Source organism: Dromiciops gliroides, chromosome 1, assembly GCF_019393635.1.
Source record: "Dromiciops gliroides isolate mDroGli1 chromosome 1, mDroGli1.pri, whole genome shotgun sequence".
Classification (NCBI taxonomy): domain Eukaryota; kingdom Metazoa; phylum Chordata; class Mammalia; order Microbiotheria; family Microbiotheriidae; genus Dromiciops; species Dromiciops gliroides.
In genome coordinates this window covers 342,885,759-342,899,556 of record NC_057861.1, presented here as the reverse complement: position 1 = coordinate 342,899,556, position 13,798 = coordinate 342,885,759, and the positions used below count along the sequence as shown (strand labels likewise).

General features: G+C 36.5%; 1 long non-coding RNA gene across 1 annotated transcript in view; it reads left to right on the top strand.

Annotated features, from left to right (window-relative positions):
- Positions 1–832, top strand: part of LOC122737991 — a 196,067-nt gene extending 195,235 nt beyond the window's left edge. The window contains exon 4 of the long non-coding RNA XR_006354621.1: positions 554–832. This is a non-coding gene — a long non-coding RNA (uncharacterized LOC122737991). The remainder of the gene's footprint in view (positions 1–553) is intronic.
- The last annotated feature ends 12,966 nt before the right edge of the window (positions 833–13,798 follow it).

The following is a 13,798-nucleotide window of genomic DNA, read 5'->3' as shown; positions in this document are numbered from 1 at the left end:
TTTGAGAAAGAAAGGGTAGAAGAGGGAGTTTACTGTGAAAAACCTCACCTTTCTTTGTAATATGAGAGGTGTTCAATCGATATGTGTGCAAAGGGGATATGTGTACAAAGTTTGAGAAGAGAAGGAAATGTTTAAAAGATCATAACATCTGTGAAGAGTGAGACAGGAAATTGATAAAGGAGGGGAAAAGATTATTTTGCAAATGATAAGAGTCAAGTTGAAGTTAGATAACACAAAATTTAATGTATGGTGTAATTTCCTCTGACTCCCTTCATTAGTACATGAGTAAGAGCAGAAGGAACAGTTGGTGGGAGTAACATATATTTGGGGTTTGGCAAAGAATGAGAAACTGTGCAAAAGATTCAAAAATTATTAAAAAGTATAGAGTTTAATTGGTTAATTCAAGAGTTGAGATTGGGCAGCTAGATGAATCAGTGGATACTGCACTAGTCCTGGAATCAAGAAGACCTGAATTCAAATCCAGCCTCAGATACTTATTAGCTGAGTGACCTTGGGCAAATCACTTAATCTTTTTTGTTTTAATCCATTGTAGAAAGAAGAGACCGATCACTCCAGTATCTGTCAAGAAAACCTTATGGACATTATGGTCCACGGAGCCATGAAGAGTTGGACACCACTGACTGACTGATTGATGGGAAGAGGAAGGTGAAGTCCAAGCAGGATAATGGCCTGAGAAAATATCAAGGGGTAGTATTTTCAATGAGGATGAGATATATGCTTAGGAAGTGTGAAGTAAACTGAGAGATAGAATAAAACATAGATGTAAGGTAGAAGAATGGCAGAGTATTAATTCAATAAATTTATGATAAAATTGTGGTGACAAGTTTTCTCTAAATACCAATTCTACCAGTTTGGCTGCATCCTCATATAATATGTTATGCCTCCTATTTAGATGTTGAAGATATTGGCCAACAGTGATTTTTCTTTGATTCGAATGATAATAATAATAGCTAATATTTACATAGTTCTTACTATGTGCCAGACACTGTGATAAGTGCTTGAGAATTTTTACTTTGTTTGATCCTCACAACAACCCTGGGAGGTAGGTGCTATTATTATCCCCATTTTATAAAGAAATTGAGCGAAACAGTTCAATGTGGCCCAGGGCCACACAGTTAGTACATGTCCAAGGCTAAATTTGAACTCATATCTTCTTGAGTCTGGACCCAGAGCTCCATATGTGGTACTACCTACATATCTCTGAAGTTCTTTATAAATTTTATTTCTGGTAAACTTTAGGGACCTTCAAGTAGTGTCACTTTCCCCTCAGCCTGACTGAATCCTACCTTCCCCATGAATCTGGCTGACATCTGCTGACACATCCTGATTCTCTCACTCCTGAGTTATAAAGTGTTAAAAAAGGCCCTGATTTAATATGTAAAGAAAAGGCATGAACAAGGAAAGTAATTAAATATCTCCTATATGACTTGTTACAATTGTACTTAGACTTTGCTGAATTTTTAGGGTGGCTTTGCACATTATTTTGATTATGGAGCCAAACCCCCTTCCCAAAATGATCTTTCATAACTGGTAGCTGGTCTAATAAATAGCAACATAGTGTTGCCTGCTTTGTACAATCTTTCTAAGGTTCCCCCCTGTAGTTCCTTATTTTAAAAAAAGAAAGAAACCAAAGATCTCCTTTAAATTGATAATGCTGGTTTGGAAAGCTCTTAAGACTTCCTCTCCTGGCTGTATTCAGGGCCCCTTCTTGAGCATCCTCCTAGGGCTGTGAAACCACCTGCCTTTAAGGGTTTCTCCCATTGTGCTTTAGGTTGGCAGGTGATCTATCATGTCTTTGCTCTGATGGTCCCTGGGGCATTGAACCTGCTCCCCTTCCACACAAAAACAATGCTCTGTGTTTTTTTGTACATCACCTTTCCTTTCCCAAGGAGCTCTTTTGAAACATGCTGTCATTAATTCTCACAACATCCCAGTGAGTCAGGTCAGCGGTATTACCCCAAGCTCACAGATGGAGGAGATGAGGCAACGAGAGGTTAAGTGACTTGCCCAAAGTCACCCAGAGAAGGAACACAAACCCGGTTTAGTAACAATGTTCCCTGGCTTGATATCTTATATATTACAAAAGGAAATATCCAGGCTAGGCTCTTCTGAGCCACTTTTGTCTGATACCTAAACCCTTTATTCCATTTCTCAGCGCTGGCCTTCTCTTGTGAAATTGCTTGCTATTTACCATTCTTCTTATAATGCCACCTTAATAAGAAAAAAGACTTAAGCAAGAAGATAGTGCTTTTTTATATTGCTTTGAGTGTTTTTCTTTTTTTTTTCTATCTAAATTTAGGGACCTGAGCACTGTGATTGGCGAGGCACTCTATATTCCATTTATTACTATTATTAATTTACAACCTACAGAGTAAGTGTTAGGGAGGAAAAACCCAGATCATTATCAATATTTTAACACTCACAGAAAAAAAAAATTAGACAGGGAGCGACCTCTTATAAATCCTTATTTCTAGGAGATATTTGTAACTACCAAAGATGATCCTGATGTAATGGAAGCATTTAATGGAGAAAATGTTGGTCTATTTCTCTTCTTGATAGCACCAGACATCCAGGGGATAGGGGCTGAGGAAAAGAGACTCTATGGGAATGCTGCTCAAGAAAAGCAATGTGTTTACTAAGCCGATCAATAATAAGATTAACTTGAAGAAGTAAAAGACTGATCAATCTTACTATCGATCAGCTCAGTAAAGATATTTGTGCGCAAGTGTAGTCTAACTACATTGGTGGTATTTTGTCGGGTCATCCACCAGAGGTACTAGCCAAGTAGTTCAACTTACTCTTCGAAACATCCTAAAAGGCTAACTCAATGGCAAATACAAACATCTAGCAAATAGAAAATATTTTTAAAAAACACTTTTGGGTCAGAAAATCAGCTAGCTATAGGCAGTCTAGGTTTCAAATTTTCAATAAAATGCAGTTCTTAAAAGAGCTAAACCATGATGGTATTTCACCCATTCAAGGCTATAATCTTGAATATAAACTATTTCCCACTTGTTTCCACCAGAAGCTTTTGTCCATTGTTTTTTTAGACATTTTCCCATGCTTGGTAATTACATAAATATTTTCATTTTCACTCAGAGGATATTTGATACAGCATGAGTTATTTCTTATTTTCCCTTATAATTCAGGTTCTTTCCATTATGCTTCAATGTATGAGAGGCAGGATAGGATAGATAATTGAACTTTTCAAAAGCGAGAGAGAGAGAGAGAGAGAGAGAGAGAGAGAGAGAGAGAGAGAGAGAGAGAGAGAGAGGGAGAGAGAGAGAGAGAGAGGGAGGGAGAGAGAGAGAGAGAGAGAAAACTTCACCTTGGGGAAAATTCTGTTCTATTAATCTCAGTTTTTCTATATTGGATAAGCCTAAATGGTAGACACAGGAATAGAAAATTACATCAAGAAAGGCAGCACATTGTGACTATCAAACCAAATGAAATAAAAAATTTGATCATATTATAGTGGTTTGTAAACTACTATCTTCCAACTTGAACTCACCAGTTATTAAATTAGCTTTCCTTCATCTATATCCCTACCAGCTTCAGGGTTAGTGTTATCATGCCAAATGAAAGAAATTAGTACTAATTCAGCATTAATATGTTATATGGCTTTAACCAAATACCATCCTCTTTTGATTCTCATGTACCTTTCCAAGTACTATTCATTTCCCATTTTCATTGACTTCTCTTATCATTCCCAACCCTTTAACAGATGTTCATAAGAGTTCCATCCCTGGCCCTTTTTTTCTGTATTCTTACACATCCTGCCTTGGCAATCTCATTCACTCATCTAGTTTCAACTATATCTCTAGGTCAATATGTCCTAAATATTATGTATAAGCTCGACCTCTCTTTTGACTGTTTTTAATTATTTACACAGAGCATTGGGTGTCTTCCTGATGATACCTCAAATCCAACATATCCTTTTTTTAATATTTTATTTTCCCCAATTACATGTAAAAACAATTTAAGCATTTTAAAAAATGCATTTGAGTTCCAAATTCTCTCTCTCCTCCTTCCACTCCTCCATCTTTGAGAAGGCAAGCAATTTCATACAGTTCATACATGTATAGTCATGCAAAACATATTTCCCTATTAGTCATGTTTGTGAACCAAAACACAGGCCAAAGGGTAAAAATTTTTTTAAAAGGAAATTTTAAAAAAATAGCATTCTTTAATCTGTATTCAGACTCCACCTGTTCATTCTCTGGAAATAGACAGCAATTTTCATCATAAATTCTGAGAATACTTAAGTCATTCATAGCTAATCATAATACAATATTGCTGTTACTCTGAACAATGTCCTACTGGTTTTGTTCATTTCATTTTACATAAGTTTATGTAAGTCTTTTTGGGATTTTCTGTGATCATCCTGCTCATTGTTTCTTATTTATTATTTTGTCAATAGTATTCTATCACAATCATATACCACAACTTCTTCAGCCCTTCCCCAACTGATGGGTATCACCTCAATTTCCAATTCTTTTCTACTACAAAAATACCCATTATAAATATTTTTGTATGTATAGGTCCTTTTCCTTTTTTATTTCTTTGGGATACAGACTCCATGATATAGTGGTACTGCTGGCAAACCCAACATTTACCAAATTAAATTTCTTATCTGTTTCCATGTATCAGTTTCATATTGTATGCCATCATCCACCCAAGCCATTTTAAAATTTTTTTGTGGGGCAATGAGGGTTAAGTGGCTTGCCTAGGGTCACACAGCTAGTAAGTGTCAAGTGTCTGAAGGCAGATTTGAACTCAGGTCCTCTTGAATCCAGGGCCAGTACTTTATCCACTGTGCCACCTAGCTGCCCCCACTCAAGCTATCTTGCCATCTGCTTGCCATTGCTGCCTTTTTTCTTCCCAACAAACAAGCACTATATTTGAAATGATGGTGTATTTGAAAACTTACATTTCTATTTTTGTTCATAGGGTCTTATGAGTCCATATATCTATTTGTGGAATAAAGTAAAGTTGTCTGTACTCAATAACCATTTTGGGTCATGAAAACCTATATAAGATCTGCTTTTGAGACACTTTAGAAATATTATATACCTGTTTTATTTTGAAGGCTTTCATAATTAATGAAGTTGGGGGCAAGTTCAGTCACTGTGGAGCCTTGGGTCAAGGGTCACCATAGCAGTTAATTGATTTGTCAGAGGTCACACAACTAATAATTGTCAGAGGTGGATTTTGGACCTTTACCTTATGACTCTGATTCTGGCTTTTCTTTTATTCTAAAGAATATTAATTTACTTAGCACAAGCACATCCTATGACTATTTTATCCCTTTCCCTATTTATTTGGAAAGACAGGCTCTAGAATATTCTAACATCACTTTCCCCTAAATTAGTCAGTTTTTTTTAATTTTAAGAATTTTTAATGTATTTTTTTTACATTATTCTCTCTTTCCATTGAATCACTCACCCAGCAAAAATCTCCCTTGAAATAATTAAGCAAAGGTAAGCAATACAAATCCAACACATTGTCCTTGTATGAAAATGTTTGTCTCATTCAATAATAATAGTTAAGCTAGAAGTGGGAAGCACCTTTCACTATCCAGCCCCTGAAATCATAATTGGTCACTGCATTGATTGGAATTCTGAAGATTTTCAGTGTTATTTTCCATTTTATTTTCATCACTGGGTAAATGGTTCTTCTGGTTTTGTTAGCTTTGCTCTGCATCAGCTCATATAAGCCTTTGCAATTTCTTCAAATTCTTCATATGAATAACATTAGTTTAAAATACTTTTAAAAAATAATGGTAGAAGTTAAGTCAAATTTGACAGTTACAACCTTAGATAGCTTCTAGATATTCTAGAATCTATTGAATGTCGCAAATGTCCTATTTTTTCCACTTATGATATTAATGAACACCATGATGGATGCCTTATAAGATATAAGGCAACTAGGTGATATGGTGGATAAAGTGCTGGTCCTGGATTTAGGAAGACCTGAGTTTAATCTCGCTTCAGACACTACCTAGCTGTATGACTTTGGACAAGTCATTTAACTTATGTCTGTGTCAATTTCCTTAATTATGAAGTGGGGAGTAAAAATAGCCACTCTTTCCCAGGCCTGTTGTGGGAATAAAATGTAATAATATTTGTCAATCACTAAACAGAATGTCAAATAGCAGACATTTTAAAAATGGTGCTTCTCATTTGTCCCCTTATATTATAAATTCTAAAAGTTTTGAGAAAAAATGCATGTCTCATCATTCTTCCTAAGATTATCACCTCCTCCCCCTTTTCCCACCCTACCCTCTTTGAATTGGTTTTTTAGCTCTAATTCTTCATCAGTGAGGTTTAAAAAAAGAAATGAACTTGTTTCTTTCATCCCTATTGTAAATTTTTCCACATCAAGATTATTTCATTCAATTTTAACAAAATAACGCATCTATAGGGGCAGCGGGGTGATACAGTGGATAGAGCAGTAGCCCAGATTCAGGAGGACCGGAGTTCAGATCTGGCCCTAGACACTTGACACTTACTATCTGTGTGACCCTGGGCAAGTCACTTAACCCTCATTGCCCCACCAAAAACAAATAAACAAACAAACAAACAAACAAACAAATAAATAACACAACTATAGTTCTATTGTTCTACTAATATGAGTCCACTAAAATGTGGACTACATATAGATTTTTAGAGTACCATTGTTTCAGCTTTTATTTTGACTTAATAGAACCTCCTAGTATTCGTGATCTTACTGGTTTTGTCCATCAAAAGTAGCCTTAAGGTTTTTTTGGAATCCACAATATGTACAAACTTAGGTAAATTCTTGAGGCATCATGGCTTAGTGGAAAGACATTTGGTTTCTGGGTCAGGAGAATAAAGGTTCAAGTCTTGATACCAATAAAGACTGAGAGTGTGACCTTAGGAAATTCACATAATCTCTCAATCACCCCATTAAATATTCTATGAATTGAGGCTGTAAAACAGTTGCTGATTTACATTGATAGAGTTTCCTCATGAAGAGCTCCATACACAAAGAAATCATAGCTAGGGAAACAAAGACACCCTCAGTAGTCATCCCTTGTCTTGTAAAATAATGCTTAAATTTGTTGGGGAAATTATTTTGGAATGTCAGTTTTTGGTATATCTTCTTTAAGGATATTTGGTGATTATACATTATACTACTAACAACTATATGGGTATTTTTGTTGTTGCTGTTGTTGTTGGTCGTGGTGGTGTTTTGTGGGGCAATGAGGGTTAAGTGACTTGACCCAGGGTCACACAGCTAGTGTCAAGTGTCTGAGGCTGGATTTGAACTCAGGACCTCCTGAATCCAGGAGCAGTACTTTATCTACTGTACCACCTAGCTGCCCCAACAACTACATGTTTATAAAAAATGATCATTACTAATATCTATATGAAAGAATGTTCTAAGTCATTAATTTTAAAAATACACAGAAAAACAACCCTAAGTTTCATGTCACAGCGAAAAAGCTGTCCATTATAACAAAAGATGGGAACAATCAATGCTGGGTGGGATTGTGAGAAAACATACATATTAGTTCATTGTTGGTAGAGCTTTGAATCATTACAACCATTTTAGAAAGCAATTTAGAATTGAGCAAAAAATAAGGTGTAACTAAAATGTCTATATCCTTTAACCTTGAGATTCTACTACAAGGCATGCACCATAAGAAGGTCATTGATAAGAAGAAAGTCTCTATATACCAAATATTTATAGCAGCACTTTTTTTGTAGTAGAAAAGAACTAGAAACAAATGAGAAACCCATTTATTGGGAATAACTAAACAAATTGAAGTACATAGATGTGATCTATTGTTATACAAATACATACAAATTGTAAGAAACACAAAATATTATGAATACAGAGAAGTATGGAAAGACTTATACCATCTAACATAGAATGAAGTAAAAAAAAGTCAAGAAAGCAATATACCCAATGATTATAACAATGTAACTAGAAAGAACAATAACCACAAAACAATCAAAAGTGAGTATTGCAAAATTACAAAGAAGAATGGAGTAACCCCCCCAAACACAAACACATACATACACTCCTTTGCAGAGGAGAGAATTTGAAACATTGGTTATATTTTCTGAATTGTTGATAAATTGGTTTTGTTGATTTTTTTCCCTTTCCTCTTTTTCTTCAAAAACATTCTTTTTTATATAGGATGAATTTCTATGAGAGAGAAGGGAGAGAAAACAGAGAAATTTTGCTAATGAAAAAATAAATTCCTCAATACAATTTATTTTAAACAAAGTCAAACATGAAAATAATGCACTAACATTGGTAGTTGAGGATGAAAACAGAGAAGCTCTATAAAGAATCTGAAAATCCCTCTTCAAAGTAAATTGGTATACACTCTAATATTTGAAAATGTCAAAGCAAATATGGGAAAAGGTAAGAAGTATGGCTTAGAAAGAAGGTAGGAATGCTTGGGGGCAGAGCCAAGATGGTGAAGTAAAGACACAGAGCTCCTGACACAATTACCCCGAAGACAGCCATAAACCAACTCCTGGAGCAGCAATACCCACAAAAAGATGGGCTGAGATTATTTTCCAGCCAAAGAGAGCTTAGAGGGTGTCATGCTGGATTGCAAGAAGAGTCCAATCCCACAATCACACCGACACAGTCCCTAGGCAGGCTGCACCAGAGAAATTAAACCCCAAGCCTCCCAATCACCTGCAGCACCAGAGTCTTCTGGAACTAAGCTTATGGTCAGGTGACAGGGCTGAACAGCTGGCCAAGGGTGTGTGTGTGGGTGGAACATACAGGAGTATCTGTGGGACTTAAGGAGGAATTTGGCTATACCACCCCAGTGGGGAACCAGGAAGAAATATTGAGAGGCAGGAGGCCCAGGTAGGGGAAGGGCATAGGCTCATCAGAGCTAAGAAACACCACAGCACATAAAGTTCTGCTGGCTGGTTAATTAGCAAGTTGTCTTGAGGTTATCTTCAGACCAGAGAACAGGGCAGGTGAGAGAAAAACCAGCCCTCCCTCAAACTGAAACTCCTGAGACCCTCTGAAGCTTGGGACAGTGTAGCTTGGAAGTAGGGCCCCACTGTAAAATGTAAGGAATTAATTGTGATTTGGGGTCTCCATGACCATATCTTTGCTTCATTTTGGTTAGACAAGTCAAGTAAAAGATGGGAAGATGAGCAAGCAAAGAAAGTTGAGAATTATTGAAAGTTTCTTTAGTAACGAGGAAGATCAAGGTGTACCTTCAACATCAGGGCCCCTACATCCAAAGCTTCCAAGAAAAATATGAATTGGTCTCAGGACATGGAAGCACTCAAAGGGACTTTGAAGAGAAAGTAGGAGAGATAGAAGGAAGAGATAGAGAGGTGGATGTTAAGGGCTAAAATTCTAGCTAAACTGTCTAAAATATCTAATGAGTGGTCGCCAATAAATTATAAGCTTTAGCAAGAGTTAGACTTTTAAGCATTTATTAAGGAGAATAAGAATTTGGTAAAGAGAGAGAAAAAGGCCTAAATTCCTAGCTATTAAAGGGAGAGCACATTTCTAGCTCCGCTCTCCACCAGAGTCCAAAGGAAAGAGAGCGCGAGACTGAGCGCCAGTCTCTTCCTTCCTCCTCCCACTAGTCCGCGTCACTTCCTGACTCCTGAAGAAAAGACTCCTGGTCTTGCCCTCAAAGACCTTCGCTTCATGGGCAGAACTCTTCTACAGTTAGTATCCAGCAGGTGGCGTTATTCCAATCGTTACAGTCCCCCCTGTTGTTCCTCAAGAAACAAAATGTTTCCTTGACGGAACAGTAAAAAGAATATAATAACTATTGCTAGCTAATAATATGTGAACAACAATATAGAAAAGGAAGAGAGGAAAGTTTTGTCCAGAGGGGCGATTTTTTTTTTTGTCCTCATGAACCGACGCTTTGACATTAGTCTTGCAAAGGGAGGGCCTCTGCAGAGAGTACATGTTACAGATGGTGTATATTATAACAGAAAGAGAAAAAAAACAACAAAAACAACAAATCAAAACTGTTCATTTAAAGTCTCTGAAAGTCTTTTCTTAGATGTCCTCTAGGTGTAGTCGTGGAATGGAAGTCTTTTCAGGGGTTGATGTGTGGATGCTGGTAATCAGCCAGGAAAATTTCCTACAAAATTGAGCTTAACACAACTTTAAAATAGCTTTGTCAATAATCAAATCCAACAATGAAAGTTCTCAAAAACATGTCTAAGGGAATTCAGAATCTTAGTTGTTACACATGAAACATATAATAAAACAAAAATTGAACCATTCTTTAAAATTATAATATTACTATAGTCCCCCCTTATGGAGGGTAATTGAGAAGACAATTGCTGCAATATTAATTAATAAAAATAATTTTTATCTTTGTTTTATCACTTTTTGCATCATCTGCCTAATTATCCTCATGCCATTATGAGAAATTAAAAAATCTAATATAATTGGTAACAGGTGTCAAGGCCAAATTCAACACTGTATTTATCATGACACCTGAGATAATTATGGGGGTTACCATAAAAGAACAGAGAAATGATGGGATATGAGCATTCCCACACTTGAGCAATATGTACTGCCCATACAGTATGCCAGGCTTAAAATAGGTGGATGGAATATATGTCCATGCCACCGAACATATTGGAAGAAACTGAGTCAGACTTAATCAGATGCATGGGACTGAGATGTCCATGGCATCAGGCATATAGGAGGGAGCATGGAAGCCAGGTGTAGAAGTGAGATGGGTGGGATGAATACTTCCAGCCATCTGTACAATATTGTGGGGAAAAATAAAATAAAATATTAAACCAAGAGAATCCAACCTCAACATTAGTCAAAAGCCGTTCCCTCGGCCATACCTTGACTTCATGCATGTCTCCCCTCATGTGACAATTCAGTGTCTGCTCTTGCATGTATTCCTCTTGTGATTGGATGGCATCTTGGCCAACTGGCATCTGATAACTCAGAATAAAGGTAATTAGTGTCTTAAATGATAAGTTCCCATAATCCAAGTCTCATATGGATTTAAAAATTGAGGATAATAAATGATTGCAAAAAATGTGAATACATCTTGACTCAGAACACAATATATAATTATGCAACAATTTCAAATAATACCCCTTTTTTTTACTTAGTATACAATTACTTTTGTGAAAAATCAGAACATATTTAAATACAAGTTAAAGCACAACAGAATCTCAAAGAAAACTTTTTTTGAAAAAAAAAGAAAACTTTTACAAATGTTCCCCCCCTTTTTTTTTTTTTTTGGAATGTGCTTATCAAAAATAATACTTCTAGAATCAATTTACACTTGCCATGGCAAACAATTTGCCAGGGAAATGCTTTAAAGAGTTTGATCAAATAATCAGTTGAGAAAAAAAAATAACAAAAACAAACAACTCAGAACATGGGAGCACAATACTCCTAGAATTAACATTGTATTATGAAATCAAAACCATCTTGCAATGTTTCAAAATTAGATAGACAAATGAATAGAATACACATGGAACAATAAAATACAGTGAAATTCAAACTAAGGAAATCTAAATGAATATGAACTTAATATCAATAAGAGTATTATAAAATATAAACTTGATCACATGACTATAAAAAGCTTTTACAAATATTCTCCTTGTTTTAGAAACTAAGTATAAGACAATCTCAAAAGCATGAAAATCTCTATGAAAATAAACCCATACCATTAATTTCAAAATGTATATATAATAGCACAGAAATCCTATGTAACCTCTGAACTGATACTATTACTCTGAGTGAATTCAGAACACTTTTGATTCCGATATCTAAAATCCCCAATACTCATATCAATACCTTGCTGCTTACGTCTACATTTCTGTAAAATATATATGCTTCCATGGCAAAAGAAGCGGAGTCTTGAACTATGGTGATGATTGTCATTCTTATTCAGCTTAAGTTTTTCTTCTTTAACCCCTCTATATTGTCTGTCAGTCTTTTCACCATACAAATGCTTTATAAGATTACTAATTAAAGACAAAAGCAGGTTAGCAAAATTATGAACAAAACGAGCATATCTGGAATTTAAAGGGTTTTCTAAGGTTGTCTCAGAAGCACAGCCAGGCTGGGGAAGGGCTGAGCCTGAAGCTGCAAATGTAGTTAGAGAAAGTTGAGCATGCGCATTAGATCTTTGGACTTCCCGGGCAGGGGAAGCAAAGGGCTTGGCCATGGGGGGAGTAGAGGGTGGGGTCTGGAGAGGAGGGGAGGGACCAGCACAATTTGAATCAGACTTGATTTTGAACTCAGGCCTGGATTCCTCTTCCCCCACTTTGCCTCCAGGTGCTAGGGGATTAAAAACTTCTAGAGGGTGGGTCATTGCCTCCAGGCATGCAAAATTAGAGCAACAATTAGTGTTAGAATTGGGAAAAGCTGCAGGAATCTCTTCAGATTTCTCTGAAAAAGCATGGTTGGGAGAGGGAGAGATATTTCCTTGTGTGAGTAAGTTGCTGGCTCTTTTAACAAAAATAAAAGAAAAATAGAAAATCCACAAAAACAAAGCATTAACATGATCTTATCTCCCATTTGTCTGGTTAAACAGACCAAAATCAAAAATAGGATAATTAGGGAGTTTAAAAGGTCCATTCGAAAAAATTCAAAGGAAAAACACAGCCAGTACACCAGTACTTAGCAGTTAAAGGGAGAGGGAGGGGAAATTTCTTACCCAACCAGCAGATCAGAAGAAGACTGAGGGTTAGCTTTCCTCTTCGTGGTCAGCCATCTGTTAAGGGCTAAAATTCTAGCTAAACTGTCTAAAATATCTAATGAGTGGTCGCCAATAAATTATAAGCTTTAGCAAGAGTTAGACTTTTAAGCATTTATTAAGGAGAATAAGAATTTGGTAAAGAGAGAGAAAAAGGCCTAAATTCCTAGCTATTAAAGGGAGAGCACATTTCTAGCTCCGCTCTCCACCAGAGTCCAAAGGAAAGAGAGCGCGAGACTGAGCGCCAGTCTCTTCCTTCCTCCTCCCACTAGTCCGCGTCACTTCCTGACTCCTGAAGAAAAGACTCCTGGTCTTGCCCTCAAAGACCTTCGCTTCATGGGCAGAACTCTTCTACAGTTAGTATCCAGCAGGTGGCGTTATTCCAATCGTTACATGGAGGAACGAGTGGAAAGATTAATGAGGGATATGAAGAAGAGTCATGAGAAAAAAGACAACAGCCTAAAAAGCTAAATGGAAAAGGAGATAAAAAAGCTCAATGAAGAAAATTACTGCCTAAGAATTAGGAGTGAAAACATGGAAGCTGGTGACTTAATGAGAAACCAAGATACAGTAAAGCAAATCCAAATGAATAAAAAAAATAGAGGGCAAGATGAACTATCTCCTTGGAAAAACAGCTGAACTGGAAAATAGATCTAGGAGAGATAATTTGAAAATCACTGGACTACTTGAAAACCATGACCAAAATAAGAGTTTAGACAGCATCTTCCAAAAAATTGTCAGGGGAAATTGTTCTGATATTCTAGAAGCAGAAGATAAAATAGAAATTGAAAGAATCCACTGATCACCTCCTAAAAGAGATCCCCAAAGGAAAACCTCCAGGAATATTATAGCCAAATTCCAGAGCTCCCAGGTCAAGGAGTAAATATTGCAAGCAGCTAGAAAAAAGTAATTCAAATACTGTGGAGCTACAATAAGGGTAAAACAAGATCTAGCAGCATCTACATTAAAGGACTGGAAGACATGGGATATGATATTCCAGAGGGCAAAGGAACTGGCACTACAGCTAAGAATCCCTTACCCAGCAAAACTTGTATAATCTTTCAG